The sequence below is a fragment of the Gekko japonicus genome, unplaced genomic scaffold (assembly GCF_001447785.1).
Source record: "Gekko japonicus isolate JY-2015 unplaced genomic scaffold, Gekko_japonicus_V1.1 scaffold239, whole genome shotgun sequence".
Taxonomy (NCBI): domain Eukaryota; kingdom Metazoa; phylum Chordata; class Lepidosauria; order Squamata; family Gekkonidae; genus Gekko; species Gekko japonicus.
Genome location: NW_015163611.1, coordinates 1435960 through 1443187, shown reverse-complemented (window position 1 = coordinate 1443187; position 7228 = coordinate 1435960).

Sequence of the window (7228 nt, the reverse complement as noted above, 5' to 3'; positions counted from 1 at the left end):
AACTTGCTTCAAACAAACATACGCTTCCAGATTACAATAGAACATCACTAGAAATGTTTTTCTATTAATGAAGAAATGTAAACATTATTGCCAAAATGATACGGTCTCTAGGGGGTTTTGCCCTTAGAATTTAACTCAGGCGATGTCTCAGAGGAGACCACGCTGAAAATAATGTATGAATGTAACTTTCAGTTAATCTGAGAATTCGGGTGTATTTATTACCACGTCACAGAAAACCCTGCAACTGAAGGGTCTGCATCGTTATACTCATGTAACTTTTATTTATTAAAATAATTTATACCCCTCCTTTCCTTGTGGATCAAGGCAGCTAACAAGTCAATAATTTAAAGCGTTACAGTTTAGAACCCAGCAGAATAAAAGCCCAGATTAACCCCTTCCCACCCAGATTCCTACAGTCTATAAAAAGCCCCGTTGATTAAAATGGGCTTGCAGCGCAATCTGAAGATTTCTAACTATGGTGCTCCCTTCATCTTCTCAGGCAGCCCGTTCCACGAAATAGAAGCTATAATGCAAAAGGCGCGGGCTTCTGGTCGATGGCAGGTGGGCCGCCTCTGACTCTCACAAGTGCCTGTTGATAATGCTAAGCAAATGAATTTATTTATTTCACGTATGCCCTGCCTCTTTCTCTGCCTCCATTTTATCCTGTGAGGTGGGTCAGGCTGAGAGCCTGTGACTGGGCTCAAGGCTACGACACAGCAAGCTTCCACAGCACAGTGGGGGTCACAGATCCTGCTCTGACACGCTAACCGCTACACCACACCGGCCCTCTCTTTCTATAACCTGAAAAAGTTGTACAACTGCAAATCAAAGTTTACTACCGAAAGGGCCACTGCACTGGAGCCTGCCCTGTCTCACCCCAGTCTTCTATCAAGGTGTCCCAGGCCACACATTTACAGCATGGATGCATGGAAGATAAACAGTTCTGATAACAGAGAATGGCAGTTCCCATGTGGTCTATTTTAGTTTTTAATATCTCCAATAGTTACATTATTTATGTTATTTATAGTTCGCCTTTCTCCCTGGGACTCAACACAATCAAGAAGATGGGACGTTTAGTGACCAACGCAATAGGATTTGGGTTGTAGAATCAACCAGAAGTCTAAAAAACAGAACTGAAGCAAAGCCCAAGAGTTAACATGACACATTAAATGATGCACACTATATGTTAGATTCATGATAGCTGAAAAGCTTGATGGCTGATGATTCTGAAATGGTGTTACTGTCGCTGTACCCTGGTAGGCAGGGGGCTGAGCTGCAATTTTGGGAACAACAGGGCTAAAGATAAAATTTTGAGGTTGGAGATGGAACTGAAGGATGGGTGCTAGAATTACTATCGTTCATCTAGGTCACCCTGATTTTCTGGGTATGTGCAGAGTTAAGTATCCAAACACACAGACACAGAGCACTTTGTGTTTTGCTGCTGTGATGATGTCAAAGTTCTTGAAGTGTTAATAGCCTGGATACCACTGGCATTTTCTCAGAAGGGAGATGTCTGAAGAAGCTCTTTGACATGCATGAATAAAACCTTTCAAAACATACCTGTTGATACAAACATTAAACGTAACAGCAAACATACCAGTGTGTGTGGGGGGAGCAAAAGGGAAGCAGTGTTGAAATGACACAGAATCATTGCTTGCATTTTCTGAATTGCAAATTAGTCACCAAGGGAAAACTGATTGGTGCAAATGATACTTCGAGAGAGATTCTGCAAACACATGCAAAATCCTTTGTAGAAAACGGGATTACTTCACTGAAGATGGCTACATTGGTACCTCAGGCTGCTTTCTGAAATTATACCCTTCAGAGGGTTTGCAGCTGTCAGTGTTCAGGGTGGAACTGCCAAGCAGGTTTCATAGATAAAAATGGTGTCGGGTGGAGCTGGGGTCAAGTTGCCCTTTTGATCTTCTGGCAAGAAGCAGCAAAAATCAGAGCATCCAGTTACAATTATATATTTTTTTTAAAAAGCAGCGGTGCAAAACCAAATGGAACACACAGATCTCTAAAAGGCTGAGGCAGAAGGGAAAAAATGTAATCAGCAGCTCTGCCAAACAGCACTGGAGATTAATTTAGGTGATGCATGACACAGAGCTAAGGGGAGCCAAGCTGAGTAATGTTACCTAGAGCCGGTGGGAAAGACCAGCCATACAGTTCCTTTCAAACTGGTTGTTTCTCCAAGTGAAGAATCTCTTATCAGCTAAGAATAATTAGGGAGTTTGGCCTTAACTTGCAACCGCAGTATTTAATTAACTGTTCTAGTTGGGTTTTTCCCCCTCCTAATAAAAATGGCCATTTTAGTAGATTAATTAGGGGAGAAAGTACATGAACACATGAATCTGACGTCTTCTGAATCAGACCACTTTACAAATTCTTGTATTTACCCTCTCCCTTTTATTTCCACTCTACCATGGGATAAGGGTGAGAAATGGATGAGTATGTTGAAACCAGGGAGCACTTTTCTGCCATTTTTTTTCAGAAGTGCTATCCTGTCAAAGCCCAAAGTTAAGGCAGGTATGCATTTTTCTTTAAAATGTTGGAAAATTTGTTGCGCCACTGGACTCAAAAGCACAACAAATACCTGTTTCTACTGCCTATTTTCCCACTTCTCTTACATTCTTATGTTCACTAGGTCCCCCAAGGACAATCTTATATAAACCAAAATGGATTGTATCCAACCAGCTTTGCTGCTAGTGAAAAACGGAGGAAGGAGGTCCCCTATGATCACACACAGAGTTATGTGGGGGATCATGGGACCTACACGGACAAAGGCAGGGGAGACACTATACATGAGGAGGGGAACTGAGTGAGATGGAATGAAAAAACTGTCTGGATTCAATCTAGTGTCTGCTTCCATTAAAAGACAAGTTCAGGATGAAACTATCAGGCAAACAAAGCCTGTTTTAAATCCAGTCATGCCCTATTCCTTTTCGTCAGGCGTTAGCTCAGCTCTCCACGCACACCAAGGCACACTTTTGTAACTATTGGCTACTTCTCTGGACATCTTGGTATCATCATGAGAAGGGGGCATGACTGAACAGTAAGTGTGCTCCAGACTCCATGCAAAAGGTTTTCCCGGGTACTATAAGTCCCTTGGTTTACAATGAAATCAAGTCTTACATCTGAGACCCCTTAAGTTGTAGTTACCTAGTCTAAAGTTCTTTGCAGGCTTATATCCCTACTAAGCCATGAGTAGGGATGGGCACAAACCAGCTGACGAATTAAAGTTCATCATGAATTTTGGCCATGGTTCACGAAGTGGTGTTCACAAACTGAAGAACCGCCACGAACTTCTGCAAATTTTGGTGGAGTTTGTGGCGGTTCATGAAGAGCATAAAGCAGGGGTAAACCCTGCTTTTCTATTCCTCACGAAAAACAGATGAGTGGCAGGGAGCATGCATCGGTTTGGTTTAAATGGCTCAGCCATTTAAACTGCTTTCTGCTCCCCATGAAAAGCCAGTCATTTAAACCACCTACTTGTCAGAACCCACAGCCAACAACGAAGTACACGCATTCAGGAATGGTTATACTTTTATTGCAGAGCTATAGATGCAGTAACATAAGCACTGTTAAGAATGGCAGCAACCCATAGAGCCAAATAGGATATAGGGTATTTGTATGCACCCCCATGGCATGGGCCAATTAGACACCCTCCCGCGCGCGGGACAAGTTAGGAAACCGTTCGGTGGCTAAAGCTGGGAACCAGGAGTCTCTCACGGTACATAGGAGACTTCCAGACACTACAACCTCCTCCTGCACATTTGTAGAGATAAGCGTTTCAGACCAGCAGGGAAAGGCAGACCAGCAGGGATAGGAATGCAATAGCAAGTAACAAGACACAGAATGAACTCCCCAACCTCCATGGCAGCATAGCTGACACTACTTTCTGCAGCCTGCAAAAACCCACGGGGAGCAGAAAACAGGGTTTAAATGGCTTCGAGCCATTTAAACCAAACGGCTGAATGGTGGGCCCCACTGATCATCTGTTTGGAAACCCCTGCTTTCTGCTTCCCACAAAAAGCTGTGGGGAGCAGAAAGCAGGGGTTTAAACTTTAAATGGCTCGCAAACTGATAACAAACCAACCACCCGGTTCAAATGGGTTTGTGGTTTAGCCATAAACACTGAACTGAACCACAACAATATGGTTCATGCCCATTCCTAGCCATGAGATAAACATTTAAGTATTCCCCTGTTCTGTACTATATACGTCTCTCACCAGCTCTGTGAGCAGAGATAAATTTAATTCCAGAAGCCTTAAGGATTAAGCATACAATCAGAAGGAACAAGAAATAATGTACTTCCCCCCCATTTAAATCCTCAAATGTAATTTCTTGGTATGGTGAAGATGGCGGGCTGGTTCCATCATAAACCATAGATGAAAGGTAAAGAAACACAGTCAAAGCTTTCCTAAATGTGTAAGTACTTTGCTTTGAAAAAAATCAATGCAAGTGGAGCTATTGCAAAATACTTTAAACTAGATTTTTATTTGAAGCATGGTCTGGTCAATAAAACATAATCACTGCCATTTCAGTTTCCAGCACCCAGTTCATTATCACTAAATTCATTACAAAATTTGCTGAGGATATGGTGTTAGAGCACTTCTTTATTTTTGTTCACTCTTGAGAACACTGATAAATTATTGGATCATGTTGCTGAAAGCGTGCCCAAGTTTGGATCTGTTGTATGCTTTTAACTGAAAACGCCAGACTGCACTCTCCACAACTAGGAACCAAAGAGGAGATGAGAAGGAAAACATCGAAGGCCCAACATGGTTGTTCCAGTGGGTTTACCCAATAGTCCTGATGCAACAGGTCTCTTAATTATTATAATCTTGAAAGAATATGGCAAATAATGCAGGTAATCAAAGCACTAGAACTGTATTTCCCTTTTGGAGGAAGACAGCACCTTGCTTTTCCACCTGCCAAACAGACCCTTAACAGTGTAGGAATTTTTCTATATTCTTTCCAAGATGCACAATGGGAGTGTTGTGGCCAAGCATTTAATTTTGGGGCAAGGCCACTAGTGCCCCCCCCCCCCCGGGTTTACAGTTCAAACGTTAAGTAGCGTTGCATTCTTCTAAATCCGTTAAAAGTCAATGGGCTTAGAATGGCGTAACACTATTTATGATGGCCCTGTTAGAAAGGGAAGAGGAGCCTTACCAAATTTTCTTAATGCAAAATTCAACATGTTGAGCCTTAATGCCTGCTGCTTTGTTTACCTGTATAGCTCCTGCCTTTGCAGCTTTGGGTTCCAGCTATACTATTTGTTTCTTTTCCTTTGGAGGAGTATAAATGTCTTATATAGCCTCAGAGGACAATCTGAGTGATGCTCTATCATATTCTGAAAATGTGCATTCTGGGAGAGTGTGCATTTTTTAATGATTCTGCAGGCCACAATCCACTATCCTTGTGTACAGCCCACCCCCCCTCCCCACCCCCACTGAGATGAAAAGTTCTTGAATCCTGCACAACTCCCATTCATTTCAGCAGGTGCAGTGGAGTATTCCTGACAGGCTGTACTCTGAATAGATCAAATATAAACATTTATATATCAACATTATTAACAATATTCTCCTTTACCAAGAAAAAACGTCATCTAAAAAAATACATATATTTCAGTTCATTAGAGGGAAAATAAACTTTCCCCACTTTTCAGATTTATTCAACTGTACATTTTAGCCATGAGGATTTCTCATTTAGGCTTGGCTTGGAGCCTAACTGTGCAATCCCAAAGTTATACCCTTTTAAGCCCAATAAAGTCAGTAGGTTAGGAATACACTGCAAGTGTCCTTTCTGCTCCTGGCAGAGGGTGATTTTTGTCAATTCCACTCCTCACGGCACCCCCTGCCCTTTTGACCCCCATGATGTTGCTGGGGGTGCATTGAACCACAACAGCACAATTTCAAGGGGAACAGAAGAACTGCAGCAAGAAAGGGAAGGTAGGGAAGTCATGGTTTATGCAAACCACTATTATGAAGGCACTATTTAAAAAAATACTCCAATTTTGCCACTGGAAGCAGAGGGAGATTCCGAGGTTTTAGAACTTGTCTCTCTTGCACAGTGCTGGACTGGGCAGACGTTCAGCATGTGCTCTACACTATTCTTCTAGCTGAATCCCCGGGTTTGAGTAGTCACGCCCCATGATAACTGTCTCCAGGGAAATAATCAAGGAATTGTTCACCTGGCGTTACATGCCTCCATTATTTAACATGAACTTGGTCTGACACTCAAAGCGTTTTGTTTCCGGAGCACTGAAGTCTGGCTCCAAATGCTCTTCCGTTGCCAAGGTCTTGTAAAGAGAATGTTTAAAATGGTTCAAACTAAAAAATACACAGAACCCAAGTGATTAATGTCACTTGTTATTTGGCAGTGCATTTTTGCACATGGTCATCTTTGAAAGGGCACAACCAGGTGCCTAAAAAAATAAGATAGCAAGAGCCCTTATTTTAGGCTCGTGTATGAGCAAGGCACAAAGGTCATACTATTGAACTATGAAAGGGTGGGTGGGTGGAAGATAACTTTTCAAAATACTTTACTCAGCAGTATTTAGAAGTTTAGGATGTGTGACAAAGGGAAAGTCTGTGCCCAATAGAAACTACCTGAGTCAGGAGAACATGATCCTTTTAAGCATCCATTTTCTTGGTGCCTGGCCCTAGCATTTTACAAAAACAAATCCCAGAGTGATACCCTTGATGGTCTGCTGCATGCCAAAGTAAGAAGGTCTCGTGGTACCTTAAAGGCTAACGAATTTCTTGTGGCATGAACTTTTGAAAGTCAGAGTCTGATCTCTGGCTCATGAAAGCTTAAGGTCACCATAAATGTGATACGGACACAAGACTCTTGGTTATTTCAGTATTTTCTGCAATACTGCCTTCCAAGGCCTAGCCTTCTGTCTCTTCCAGGACAAGATGTCTGCCTCAAGATGGTACTGCGGCTGTGGCTCAGAATCAAAGAGCAACACCTATGGCATTTTAACCAGCAGCTCCTTCAGAGCCCCATGACACAATACCCTGTTTTCACAACAACAAGTCCTAAGCAGCCCTCTTCTAAGCCATACCCCAAATTATTATTCATTTAGAAGGTGTATAGTTTCGATAGAGAGACGCTTCCAGTGTCGCTGAGGTAGAGCTTCAGTGGGACTGACACAAAAGATTGCAGTCCCATTATGCCCTGCTGTTGGGTCAGGGCTTCCCTTGCCGCAAGTGACTTCCAT